The sequence below is a fragment of the Solanum stenotomum genome, chromosome 11 (genome assembly GCF_019186545.1).
Source record: "Solanum stenotomum isolate F172 chromosome 11, ASM1918654v1, whole genome shotgun sequence".
Classification (NCBI taxonomy): domain Eukaryota; kingdom Viridiplantae; phylum Streptophyta; class Magnoliopsida; order Solanales; family Solanaceae; genus Solanum; species Solanum stenotomum.
Window position 1 is genome coordinate 10,378,251 of NC_064292.1, and position 15,235 is coordinate 10,393,485.

At 31.2% G+C, this 15,235-nt stretch overlaps 1 pseudogene; it reads left to right on the top strand.

Moving 5' to 3' along the window:
* Positions 1 to 2,447: 2,447 nt before the first annotated feature.
* On the top strand, positions 2,448 to 7,110 carry LOC125845641 (uncharacterized; annotated as a pseudogene).
* Positions 7,111 to 15,235: the final 8,125 nt, after the last annotated feature.

Genomic DNA, 15,235 nt, shown 5'->3' on the forward strand with positions numbered 1-15,235 from the left:
TTTTAGATTTTTTTTCAAGCTTAAGTTGTGTTTAGCATTCCAACTCGCATACTCGTACATTCAATGTACTGATGTTAGTTGGCCTGCATTGTCTTATGATGCAGACGCAGGCAATCAGGATTAACATCCAGCACATCATTGATGCAATTGAGCTTCAAAGTTGTTGGTGAGCCTCCTTGCATTCCGGAGGATCCCCCTTTTTCATCACTTTATCATTTTAGTTCATTAGGATGTCGTGAGATTGTGCCGACATCCATCTTAGCTGTTTTAGAGGCTTCATAGATAGTCAGTCATATGTTAGTTCATTCGTCATCATTTTGTTATTGGCTTATGTTCAAATTTGAGCTGCTATTTTGGCTAAGTTAAATGTTTATTTTAAAAATATTATGAGTTTAGTTTGAGACAGTTGAGTTATTTAGCATATGAATCCTTTTCTTAATGCTTAAAGTCTTCCGCTAAGTAAGTAAGTCAGACCAATGGTTCGCTTGGGGGCAGCAATGATTCTTGAGTGCCGGCCACGTCCAGGGTGTAGGCACGGGGAGTGACATACTCTTCTCAATCTAAAAGAGGCATAGTCAAACATATCTCAAATGTCAAAACTTCACTCGAACAACTCTATTGAAGCACTTCCTCAACCACACGATCACCAAAATGATCCCCAACTATCAATAATGGAAATAGTTCATCAAAAGGGTCCCAATGATACCATATTGATATGATTAGAAATTGGGGGTAAAATAGTCCAAAAATCACTTTGGAGATTGAAAGGGTAAAGTCAAAATTTTAGTTGAAAATCAAGTTCTACAAGCCAAGAGGAGTTCATGGTTGAAAACTCCATTAAAAATAAGCAAGGAATAAGCTCCAATTCAAGAAAATACCATTTTCCAACTTAGGGGAATAACCCCCAAAATCCACATTGAAATCATGTTTAAAAGGTGTTTTTGGAAGATAAAAATTGATGAAATCAATAAGGAATGGGAGAGAAGGCTTACCCAAACTAATTTTCACAAAATGCAGCCAAGAAATCACCTCCCAAAGCTCTAAAAGATTGAAAATGAGAAAAATAAGAAGAATCTTGAGTTTAGGTTCTATCCATGAAAAAATTTAGTCATCGAGATCCGAGCCATTAACTCTCGCGATCCTAAAGGACCAGAAGAATACATCACGATCGCGAGACCTTCTGTTCACGATCATGAAGGCTAAAGGAAAAGGTTCATCACGATCGCGAGCCGATGGGCTGGGATCCAAAAGGCCACGAAGAAGACACATCACAATCACGCTATGAGTTGCGATCGCGAAGGTCATAAATAACCTGCACTAGAAACTGAAAAAACTAGCAGACCAATACAGGGAAAATGCCCCCGAATGGACCCTCAAAAATCATTTGGAGTCCGATAAAAATAAGTTGGATATATTATCTGTATTAGATTTGACATTCTAGACTTAATGGAATTGTATGATTTCCAAAAAGAATTCAAATGATGGAATCACCCTCCCATACCACTTTTTAAGGCTTAACACCCAACTTCTCACCCAAATGCCCAAACCTCAACTTAAGGCCTCAAAAACCATACCAACCACTTTACTAGCTCAAGCTCGACAATCCAGTTGCAATTGAAGTGATGGAATATCCATTAGATACTTGGAACTCAAAATGTTGACCAAAGTAAATCCTACCAAGGATTCTCAACTAAAAAGGGTCAAAATCACTAAAAACACATCCGATCGAATCAGGGACAACACCAACCGTTCTTGCAACACAAACTAAGCTTTGAAATGCTAAGGGGATGGAAAAATGGTTATTTCACAATTAAAATCAAATACATAATAAATGGGACATTACACTAGTGGTTCTTACCCTAGCAAAGTTATCTCTTTCATTCGAGCCCAAAGATTGGTTGATAGAGGGTGTTTGTCCTATTTGTCCTTCATTTGGGATATTAGTGTTGATCCACCTCTAATGGATTCCATGCCCATGGTTTGAGAGTTTTCATATGTTTTCGTACTGACCTTCCAGGTGTTCCTCTGGATAGGAACATTGATTTTTCTATTGACTTGGAGCCATACATCAAGCCTATCTTTATCTATCCTTATCACATAGTTGTATCAAAGTTGAAGGAATTGAAGGATCGATTACACGAGTAAGGGGTTCATTCTCCCTAATGTGTCTCCATGGGGTACTCCGGTTCTGTTTGTGTAGAAGAAGGATGGGACTATGAGGATGCGTATTGACTAACGACAATTAAACAAAGTGAAAGTGAAGAACAAGTATCCTCTTCCTCGTATTGATGGCTTATTTGATCAACTTCAGGGAGGATCTTTATTTTCTAATATTGATTTAAGGTTCGGCTTCCATCAACTGAAGATTAGGGTAACGAATATCCCTCAGTCTACTTTGAGGACTCGATGTGATGTCTTTTGGTTTGACTAACTATCCAACAATATTAATGGAGTTTATGAAGGAGGTGTTCCAACCGTATTTGGATTCTTTTGTGATAGTGTTCATTGATGACATCTTGGTATACTCCAAGACTGAGGAGGACTATGTTCGACACTTGAGGATTGTGCTCTAGAGATTGAGGGAAGAGAAGTTGTATGCCAAGTTCTCAAATTGTGAGTTTTCACTTGATTTTGTTGAATTTCTAGGATATGTGTTGTCCAAGGAGGGTATTCAGGTGGATCCATCCAAGATTGAGGTAGTTAGAGGTTAAAATTGGCCTATTCTAATTACCAAGATTTAGAATTTTATGGGACTTGCAAGCTATTATAGGTGGTTTGTTCAGAGTTTCGTCACTATTGCATCTCCCTTGACCATATTGACTAGGCAGAGTGTGACCTTTCAATGGTCTGATGAGTGTGAGAAGTGATTTCAAAAGCTCAAGACCTTGTTGACTTCAGCTCTTGTTTCAACTCTACCCGAGAAGAGTGTGGACTTTACCGTATACTGTGAAACTTTTGGAGTCAGGTTAGGTGGTGATTTGATGCAGAAAAGGAATATGATCTTTTATGCTTCTAGATAGCTGAAGACCCAGGAGAAGAACTACGCTACTTATGACATGCAAATTTCAAATGACCATATCTCCCTTATTTGAACTCAAAAATTAGCAAACTTAGTGGCGTTGGAAAGAGGATTTCAAGACCTTCCATTTGATATAATATGGGCCACCTAACCCATCATATGCTGAAAGTTATGTTCGTTTGAAGTTGACATAAAACTCACAACTTAAGTATGACTTGCAAAATTCTCAATTTAGCTAATTCCAATTTAGCGCTTTCTAAATTTAGCTCTTTCTAAGGCGGGATGTTACAAGTATAAGGGAACTAAGTATTCCCATTGTATCACTTTTTACATTAAGCAAAGAGAAACCTTATTTTCTAAATGAGCAATGAATTCAGAGATATTTTTGAGCAGTTACCTTTTTTAAGAGGATAATTTGAGCAACTATCTCAAACCAGAGAAAAAAATATGTTTTATACATTTGAGCATGAGTATATGTATAGTTAGGAGTAGTATTAAGCACCGATATTGGGTTGAGTTCAGATAACTCAAAATCCTTATAAACCATGTCTTGCCAACATGGGTACAAGATCATACTTTTTAGATGAATCCTTATTGCTTAGTGGATCCACTTATTTGAGAGGTTCTATACCCTGACACAGTTTATGACAGTTCTGGCAGCGTGGACGAGATGTTGTGTCATCACACAGCTCATAGTGATGGTTGTTGGTTAGAGAATCTCCCAATAGAGTTAAACTATATTTGAATATATCGCTTATTATGTTGAGTTCAGAGATGAGCAAGTATTTTGTAAAACTTTAAACGATTTAACTCTTTTGTTTCTTTACATTCAGCTTGAGTATATTTTATCTATTGCAGTTCGTTTATTCAATTATTTTGCTTCGGCTATATTACATACTCGTATATTTAAATGTTCTGATGTCATTTGACTTACATATTTTTATGATCCACATACAAGTGTTCAGATCATCAACATGTGCTTCATAGAGATCACTTTACACTTCAGCTAGCTTTTGGTGAGCCTCCTTTACTTTCTACTTAGTAGTTTAGAGATGACATAGGTCTTATCCCGACATCCTTCTTTAATATTAGAGACTTAATAGATAGACAAAGTCGAGGTGTCTCTCGATATTTACTTTCTTTTGAGTTGTTTTACAAATTATAAGTATTGCTATTGAGTATTTTCCAGACTCTATGAGATGAATATTTGAGTTTAATAGATTTAATTATGTTTTGAGCCAATCATTACTTGAGTAAGTCTTCTGCTAAGTAATCAGCCAGACCAAGGGTTCGCTTGGGGACAAACAATGGTTCTTGAGTGTCGGCCACGTCCAAGTCCAAGGTGTAGGCTCGGGGCGTGACATATATCATCGTCGATATCCATCACTCACTACTAAAAAAATTGCAAAAGGAGACCTAAAAAAAGAGATCTAAAAAATAGGTTGCTAAAAAGAGACCTCATGAGGTTGCTATTTGCATCAATAACTTTTTTTAACACGAGAGACCTGGTGAGGTCAATTTTATAAAAAAATCTGCCCTAATTAATAATATAAGTGACTTATTTTAATTTTTTAATTTTGTAGTATGTCTTTGTATAAAATATGCGATCTCACGAGGTCGCTATTTGTTAAAATAAAAAATATTAATTTAGGTTTAGATACCTCATAAGGTCTCATTTTATTAGTCAAATTTGTTAAATAATATTTTAAAATAAGAGACCTCATGAGGTCTCTTATTTTTATTAAATTAAAATAAGAGGCATTTTTAATTTAGTTCATCTCCTTTCCTGCTCTTCACCTAAAAGCTACAAAAAACCCTAACTTATCTCTTTCCCATAGCTTTACAGATGTGTAGCCTCCAGTTGTCGTCAAGCCTCTCATCAGTTTGAAGTTTTAGTTTTCACCTTCGAAACTCACTCGGTTTGAAGCTAAACCTTTCGTCGTCGATTCAAATTCTCGGTGTCAATTTCTTTCTCTGCAAATAAAGGTGAATCTTTCAATCTTTAAATCAAGTTGTAACTATATTGTTTATTTATTGCAAGCATCCATCAATGTAGACTCTCTCTTTCAATTTACTGCAAGAATTAAGTAGATTTTGTGATTCTGTTTTCACTTCATGAACATTTAATTAACTTTGGGTTTTACTCTTGTTCTATCTTATTGTCCTGTTTTTACTTCTCATGATGATTAACATGAATGTTAGCAAGTTTTTTATCATATAATTTAGAAGAAGATACATGGGTAGTAATATCTATGAATAAAGAAATAAAATCGGTTATGAAGATTTTCTATTATATTTTGAGACTATTATACCTTATATCTCACTCTAAATAATTCCTAATAATCATGTGTTGAATTCTGATTTAAATTTAGAACTAATATCATTTTGGTTCATGTCTCTGTATGTATTTTAGTTGTTTTTTAACTGAGGAGAGAAAAGCTACATATATATATATACACACACTATAGTCTATAGATATAAACCATCGTGCAATAATGAGGAGAGAAAAGTTAAGAAACCATTGTACCGAGAAATGTCCTTTACCCTTAATAGTGCCTATTGGCTGCATCATCATCATGCTAGCTGAAGCTGCTGCCTCAAATGCAAGAATCCCCTTAATACTACTAACTGGGAAGATGACTTAATTTTGTGTTTAAAAATTCAAATTTTGTGTGTTGATGATTCGTAGTTTGATGTATAATAGGAATAATTTTGATCAAGCGGGGCTAAGTCCTGAAGATACATGGGTAGTAATATCTAAGAATGAAGAAATAAAATCTATTATGAAGATTTGTATTGTATTTTGAGATTATTATACCTTATATCTCAATCTAAAATAATCATGTTGTGAATTCTGATGCAAACTTAGAACTAATATCATTTTGGTTTATGTCGTTGTATGTATTTTAGTTGTTTTTCAACTGAAAATTGTGTGGATTAGATGTTTTTGCTGATAATTGACAATTAAGATGACTTGTTCTTTGTTTATGAGAAACACTAAGATGATATATGGATCTACCTATTATTTTATTGGTTGTAATAATGAGTGGAGGAAAGTTATATATATACTATAGTCTAGAGGTATAAACCATTGTGTAGTAATGAGGAGAGGAAAGTTAAGAAACTATTGTTCCCAGAAAGGTCCTTGACCCCTCTATAATAGTGCCGCCTTACTACTATTTTTTTAATGATTTATTCTATTTAGATTTATTTAGGGAAGTGGACATTATTTGGGACAAATTGTTGAGAGAAGTATGCTTTTGTAGTCACCAAAGATACATTTATTCATTTGCACAAGGCCTCGTTAAGCAATCCCTACTAGGATTGTTACAATTTGATTTTCAGTAAATTGTTACATAATTTAGTGTTTAACAAATTCAAATTTTAGTGATATTTATGTAGATGGATTGGTAACTCAGGCTGAGGCATTCAAGGCAGCACACATAAGAAAGAAGAAAAATCCCGAAGATCCAGACGTGTGGGTTGAGCCGCGAGCTGAATTGACCTATGTAAGCCTCTAATTTAAACTAATAGTTACTTATTTTCTAAATTTATATTTTAATAATAACACCATTCCATTTAGAATCGATATCTTCAAGCTTTGGAGGATTTATAACAAACTCAATCAGAAGAAAATCGAGGTATGCCACTTACCCAAGAACAAGCTGAGAGAGTGTGGCTAGACTTGATTGGTGGGCCGAGTAGATATGGGTATTCCTATGGCATGCCACAACAGACCTTTCATGAATATCATTTTGAGTTTGAAGGCCTAAGTAGTTCCTATGATGATGAATCGATGAAGAAAAATTTGGCTATGGAGCAAAGATAGCTGAGCTATCTAGCCAAGTCGAAGACTCGCGGGCTAGGGAAAGGCGGAGGGATATAGAATATGCGGTCTTAAGGCTCAATTAGATGCATTACTTGCTTTAGGAGGGATTCCCCTTTGTTCCAATGATGTCACTTTCCCTCCTCAACCCTCTCAGTCTCAACCTACTCGATATCCAGTGTATGGTCAACAAAGAAATATGACAGATAAGTCTAGTAGTGATGAAGAAGATGAGGATCATGTGGCAAACACAGTACCGCATTAGTGAAGTTTAGAGTCGTAATAGATAATCTAAGTTCTTTACTTTATGGCTTTTTTATGGGACTTATTTGTTTTGTGAATGCATGATAACATTGAAATCCTATTATATAATTTATGAATTTTATGATTTTTCGTTTAATTTCAAATTACGTTGAAGATGAGTTGCATATTGAGTTGATAAGAGAATATTTAGTAAATGTATTGTATCAGTTGATTGTTGGAAGCTCTTTGAGCTTAATTGAGCTAATTAGAAAGGTATTGAATTAATATGATAGGTGATGAGCAACTGCAAAAATAGAAATTTCATAAAAGAGGCCTCGTGAGGTTTCTTTTCTGCATTTTATATTTTAGAAAGTAAAGAGACTTCACGAGGTCTCTTTTTGGCAATTTCATTTTTTAGGCTATGAGATAAAGCGGCCTCATGAGGTCTTTTTTTTAAATATAAAATAAAAATAAATAATATAATAGTGACCTCATGAGGCCACCATTATGTAAATTATGAAATTGCGACCTAATGAGGTCTCTTTTTAATAAAAATCAGAAAATTTATTGGTGACCTTGTGAGGTCTCTGTTTGGCGACCTCGTGAGGTCTCTACAAAATAGCCACCTCATGAGGTCTCTTTTTTAAGTCTCTTTTTACAGTTTTTTTAGTAGTGACTTTAAAATTATTTTGATAGATTGAAGATCAAGAGCTAAGAAGAAACTAAAAAAGGTAACAAAAGAGGGGAGCAATCTAAGTTATGAGAAAGTTGTTTGATATATAAATTGTGTTGAATAGAGATGCTATTGAAAAGAAAAGGAGAGAAAACATTTCGATATAAAATGTGAGAGTAAAAGAGGGGAACTTTTTTTCTTTACAATCTAAGTTATGAGAAAGTTGTTTGATATATAAATTGTGTTTAATAGAGATGCACTACAACAAATTCGATTATCAGGGACAAATAATCTCGTCATTTATAAATCATATTTCGTCACTAAAAATCTTGTGAGATAAAAAATAATTCGTCAATCAGTCGTCACTAAATGTGTCGCTAAAAGTATACAAATACGATTTAGTGCTTCGTCTCTAAAAGTATTATTTAACTACAAAAAGAAAAATTGTCCCCAAATGCTTAAACATTTGTGAAAAATTTATTTGTCGTAAAACGTATGTTTTTTTGTAGTTAATAGTATGCTATGTCACTAAAAAGATTATTACTACCGACAAAATTATATCGTCGCTAATTATTTTACTTCAATCAATGACAACATCAATTGTCTCTAAAGATTTATGTATTTCGTAGTTGAACAAAATCTAAATTTGTCAGTAATGACTATATTTTCTATAAAAAAATTATTTTGTTCTTAAATGTATTAATTAGGGATAAATTTATTATTATAAAAAATGTTAATGTTCCTATTTATCTCCCATCTCAATTTATTTAACCCCTACCCAAGAGGGGCTCCCACATTATGCTTTCTTGGGGACTCGAACTCACAACCTTAAGGTTGAAAGTAAGGAGTTCTTACCATCCGATCAACTCTCTCTTATCTCTCATTTTATTTTATTTTTAACTTCATTCACTTCTTTCAAATTTAACTTATCTAGAAATAATATATTATATTATAATTTATACACATACACAAATGCATGAAATTTACCACCCACAATTCATTCAAATGTAGATTATATTTTAATTGAACTGTATATTTTTTAAAATAACTTTAAATATATTTAGTACAATTCTATCATTTAAATTTATTTATTTTTATAAATTTTATATATTATTTAGTACAATTGTAAATTTATATAAAATTAAACTTTTTATTTTATCGAAAAATGAATAATTGGTTCAATTCTATCAATAAATCAATTGTTTTGAAAAAATCATCGAAACACATAACTATAGTACTTCATCATAATATATTTGAAATCCTAGTTGGTTCATTTCTTTCATTTGTGCTTTCATTTTTTTGTTTATTTCAATTTTAACTTATGGGAAAAGTTAATAGAAATTAATGTAATTTTTCGCACCTTTGCAAAGTCTAAGTTTGTAAGTCGATGTTATCTCTGTATAGTTTCTCTACGTAAATATGTGGAATTACTATTAAATATGTACATTTTTTTAGGCAGAAGCAAATAGATCGACTTAGTCTATGTAGTTTACCAATCACAAATCAATAGACATGCTAAAAAATTAGAACCAAGACTTGAGAAATTATTTTTTCTAGGGAAAATTACTTAACTACACTCCTTTACTTACCTTAATATCCATTTATCCCTACTTATTTCAAAAATTTCAAAAATCCCTTATTTTACCTATGTATCCCGCATGTATCCCGAGCACAACGCTATGTATCCTGCATGTATCTCATGCACAATGCTATGTATCCCGCTATGTGGAATGTATCAAACCAAATGTATCATGTGCACAACGCGATGTATCCCGCTATGTGGAATGTATCAAACCTAATGTATCCTGTGCACAACACTATGTATCCCGCAAACATCATTTTTAAGGGATTTTTGGTAAATAGAAAACTAGAAGGGATAGGATGTTATTTAGTACTTATAATATGTGGTTCCTATAATTTATACTTTTTTCTATGGTCTTTATCGATGAAAGTGTATCAAATAAAAAACAAAAGTGTTAAACCAACATATATTAGTAATATAGTGGTAGAACCGTACCTCACTCGCGGTGCTTATAACTTGGATTGTATTTTTCAAATGATGCATTTTATAATTGTATAATTTAATAAAATTGATTAATTGAACCTTTTCGTTTTTACAAAATCAACCGAATTCGTTGGTTTTAATATTTTCCCTCGCCAATTAACGAATGGACTCTGTATATTTCTTATGAAGCACTTGTATTATTCTTTTTGTAAGTTGTCACTTGTAATCATGAACAATTGTAGCCAAAAAAATTGTATTTAGCTTTGAATTTTTTTCGTAGAAAATAGTTGAATTAATCACTACAAATTTTAAGTCGTCACTATTTAACACCTTACATATTTTGTGACAATTTTGTGTTGTCACTAAATCATAGATTGATTAGAGACAATAAAATCTTTGTCACCAATTATTTTTATTATTAGTGAGAAAAATAAATGTCATAATTAAATCTAAATTTTTATAGCTAAAACTTATAATATTTAACTACAAACTCTAATTTCTCGAATTGTAACAAAATATATTTTTAGATGAATTTTGTTTTGTGTCCACAAATTAATAAATTTTAAGACAAAAAATATTTTGTCATGAGTTAGATACATTATTAGTGACGAAATAATGTGTCACTGATAACTTTAACAAATGACGCCAATTAATTTTTTGGTGGGAAGCTTTAGTGGACAAAACTTTGCTACGGATTATTATGTTTCGTCACTAAAAGTATGAGTCTCATATATTTAAGCACGAAAAGTAATTTTTTTCACGAAAAGCGAACAATTAGTGACAAATTTGATGTCGTAGCTACTAATTTCGTAGCTATATATCATATTTGTTGTAGTGATGAGATTTAGAAGAAAAAGAGAGAATTTTTTTTTATATAAAATATGAAAGTAAAAGAGGGGAACTTCTTTTTCGTTACAATCTAAGTTATGAGAAAGTTGTTCGATATACAAATTTGTGTTTAATAGAGATGAGATTGAGAAGAAAAACAGAGAAAAAATTGATTTAAAACGTGAAAGTAAAAGAGGGAAACTCCTTTTTCGTTACAATCTAAGTTATTAGAAAGTTGTTTGATATATAAATTGTGTTTAATAGAGATAAGCTTTAAAAGAAAATTAGAGAGAAAATTTCAATATAAACTGTGAAAGTAAAAGAGTTGTGTACGGAGTTTCTGAATATATATAGAATGAGATGAAAAGATTTCGATACGAACGATGGTGGTGAAAGATATGTTTTATAGAATGAGAGTAGAGATAAGAACAAAATAATGAGATTTTTTTTTATATAATCTAAAAATGTGAGAAAGTTATTTTGTGGATTGTTTGAATAGGATGTTAAAAAAAATATGTTGATACAAATTGAAAATGTGAGAGTGTGATTTTGTGGAGTCATACTTGACAAGATGTGAAAATTGAGATGATGACACTGTTAATTTTATACTAGTATTGATGCACGTGTGTTGCACGTAAATGCCAAACTATTACACTATTTCTAAAGATAATGTCAATTTTATTAAACCAAATATTTAAGTAAAGGATTATAAATTAAATAATAATGTGTAAGTTCTTGTGAATAACATAAGGTAGTGTGACACCTCTCTATGCCCTCTAATTATATTTATCTTTTTTGTCCCTTTTTTAAAACTTTTTTTTCATTTAAAATTTATTGTGATATGTAATGCAAAAAAGTCACTCTTAAAATCTCTTAATTACACCTCTTACATATACCTTCTCCTCCATTTCCCTACAATTATGTACTTATTTATTGTTGTATTGTTGGAGTTCCTGCTTTTGGGTGTTTTTTGTTGACGGTATGATATTTATTTAAGATTCAAGACGAGAGGTCTCCAAATTTAACTGAACTTCGAACTCACTCAATGACTACAAATCATACTTGCGTTTTTTAAGAAGAGAAAAATAACAAACTTAGAAAATTCATAGTTTAAAATGTGAGGAAACTCCTCCATTTCAACCAACATAGGGAAGTATGAAAATGTGTTTATTGCGCTTTATCAAGAAAGTCACAACTCTTCGGAACGAGTGTTGATTGGTTATGTTACCGCTAAACCTAATTGCTTAATTATCACATGTGACCTTAAGACTATGTTGGGATGGTGGTTAGGTACTAGTAAATAAGATAACCTATTGTATTAAAAAAGTAAGAAAAGAGGGGAACTTTTTTTGGTTACAAACTAAGTTATGAGAAAGTTGTTTGATATACAAATTGTGTTGAATAGAGATGAGATTGAGAAGAAAAAGAGAGAAAAGATATCGATATAAAATGTGAAAGTAAAAGAGGGGAACTTTCTTTTTCGTTACACTCTAAATTATGAGAAAATTGTTTGATATATAAATTGTGTTGATTAGAGATGAGATTGAGAATAAAAAAAGAGAAAAGATTTTGATATAAACTGTGAAAGTAAAAGAGTTGTTTGCATAGTTTTTGAATAGAGATAGAATCATATGAAAAGATTTCGATATGAACGAAGGTGGTGAAAGTTATGTTTTATGGAGTGAGAATAAAGATCATAAGAACAAATAAATGAGTTTTTTTTATATAATCTAAAAATGTAAGAAAGTTATTGTGTGGATTGTTTGAATAGGATGTTAATAAAAGATTCTTCGATACAAATTGAAAATGTGAGAGTATGATTTTGTGGAGTAATACTTGAGTAGATGTGAAAATTGAGATGATGACACTGTTATTTTTATACTAGTACGATGCACGTGTGTTGCATATGAATGGCAAACTATTACACTATTTTTTAAGATAATGTCAAATATTATTAAACCAAAAATTTAAGTAAAGGATTATAATGAAATAACAATGTGTAAGTTCATGTGAATAATGTAAGGTGGTGTGACACCTTTCTATGCCCTCTAATTATATTTTATCTTTATTATCCTTTTTTTAGAACTTTTTTCTCATTTTAAAATTTTGTGTGACATGTAAATGCAAAAAGTCACTCTTTAAATCTCTTAATTAAACCTTAAATATACCTTTTCTTCTATTCCCTACAATTATCTACTTATTTATTGTTTTATTATTGGAGTTCCTTCTTTTGGGTGTTTTTTAGTTGAGGGTATAATATTTATTTAACATTCAAGACAAGAGGTGTTCAAATTTAACTAAACTTCGAACTCACTCAATGACTACAAATCACACTTGAGATTTTTAAGAAGAGAAAAAAAACTTAGAAAATTAATAGTTTAAAAATGTGAGGAAACCCCTCCATTTCAACCAACGTATATAGGGTAGTATGAAAATGTGTTTATTGTGCTTTTATCAAGAAAGTCACAACTCTTCGGAACAAGTGTTGATTGGTTATGTTCCTGCTAAACCTAAATGCTTAATTATCACATGTGACCTTAAGACTATGCTGGGATGGTTGTTAGGTACTAGTAAATAATATAACCTATTGTTTTTTAAAAGTAAGAAAAGAGGGGAACTTTTTTTTGGTTACAAACTAAGTTATGAGAAAGTTGTTTGATATATAAATTGTGTTGAATAGAGATGAGATTGAGAAGAAAAATAGATAAAAGATTTCGATATAAAATGTGAAGGTAAAAAGAAGGGAACTTTTTTTCCGTTACAGCCTAAGTTATGAGAAAGTTGTTTAATATATAAATTGTGTTGAATAGAGATGAGATTGAGAAGAAAAAAAAGAGAAAAAATTTCGGTATAAACTGTGAAAGTAAAAGAGTTGTTTCCAAATTTTCTGAATAAAGATAAAATGAGATGAAAAGATTTCGATACGAACGAAGGTGGTGAAAGTTATGTTTTATGGAGTGAGAATAGAGATAAGAACAAAAAAATGAGTTTTTTTTTTATATAATCTAAAAATGTAAGAAAGTTATTTTTGTGGATTGTTTGAGTAGGATATTAATAAAAAGATTCTTTGCTACAAATCGAAAATGTAAGAGTGTGATTTTGTGGAGTAATACTTCAGTAGATAATGACACTGTTATTTTTATACTAGTATTGATGCACGTGCGTTGCACATGAATTCCAAACTATTAAATTAATTTTTAAGATAATGTCTATATTATTAAACCAAAAATTTAAGTAAAGGATTATAATGAAATAACAGTGTTTAAGTTCCTGTGAATAATGTAACGTGGTGTGGCACCTTTCTATGCCCTCTAATTATATTTTATCTTTTTGGTCCTTTTTTTTTAGAATTTTTTTCTCATTTTAAATATTTGTGTGATATGTAAATGCAAAAAGTCACTCTTAAAATCTCTTAATTACACCTTCCATATACCTTTTCTTCCATTCCCCTACAATTATCTACTTATTTATTGTTTTATTGTTGGAGTTCCTGCTTTTGGGGGGGTTTTTAGTTGATGGTATTATCGTTATTTAACATTCAAATTGGGGGGTTTTCAAATTTAACTGAACTCCGAACTCACTCAATGACAACAAAGCACACTTGAGTTTTTTAAGAAGAGAAAAAACTTAGAAAATTCGTAATTTAAAAATGTGAGGAAACCCCTCCATTTCAACCAACATAGGGTAGTATGAAAATGTGTTTATTGTGCTTTATCAAGAAAGTCAAAACTCTTCGGAATGAGTGTTGATTGGTTATGTTTCCGCTAAATCTAATTGCTTAATTATCGCATGTGACCTTAACACTATGTTGGGATGGCTGTTAGGTACTTGTATATAATATAACGTATTGTATTTGAAAAATAAGAAAAGAGGGAACTTTTTTTTGGTACAAACTAAGTTAAGAGAAAATTGTTTGATATATACATTGTGTTGAATAGAGATGAGATTGAAAATAAAAAGAGAGAAAATATTTCGATATAAAATGTGAAAGTAAAAGAGGGATAATCTTTTTTTTGTTACAATCTAATATATGAGAAAGTTGTTTGATATATAAATTGTGTTGAATAGAGATGAGATTGAGAAGAAAAAGAGAGAAAATATTTCGATATAAACTCCGAATGTAAAAGAGTTGTTTGCAAAGTTTCTGAATAGAGATAGAATGAGATGAAAATATTTCGATACAAACGAAGGTGGTGAAAGTTATGTTTTATGGAGTTAGAATAGAGATAAGAAAAAAATGAGATTTTTATATAATCTAAATGTGTGAGAAAATTATTTTTGTGATTGTTTGAATAGAATGTTAATGAAAAGATTCTTTGATACAAATCGAAAATGTGAGAGTGTGATTTTGTGTAGTCATACTTGAGTAGATATGAAAATCGAGATGATGGCACTGTTATTTTTATACTAGTATTGAAGCACGTGCGTTGCACGTGAATGCAAACTATTACACTATTTTTAAGATAATGCCAATATTATTAAACAAAAAATTTAAGTAAAGTATTATAAATGAAATAACAATGTGTAAGTTCCTCTGAATAATGTAAGGTGGTGTGACACCTCTCTATGCATTTTAATTATATTTTATCTTTTTTTGTCCTTTTTTTTAGAACTTTTTCTCATTTTAAAATTGTGTGATAT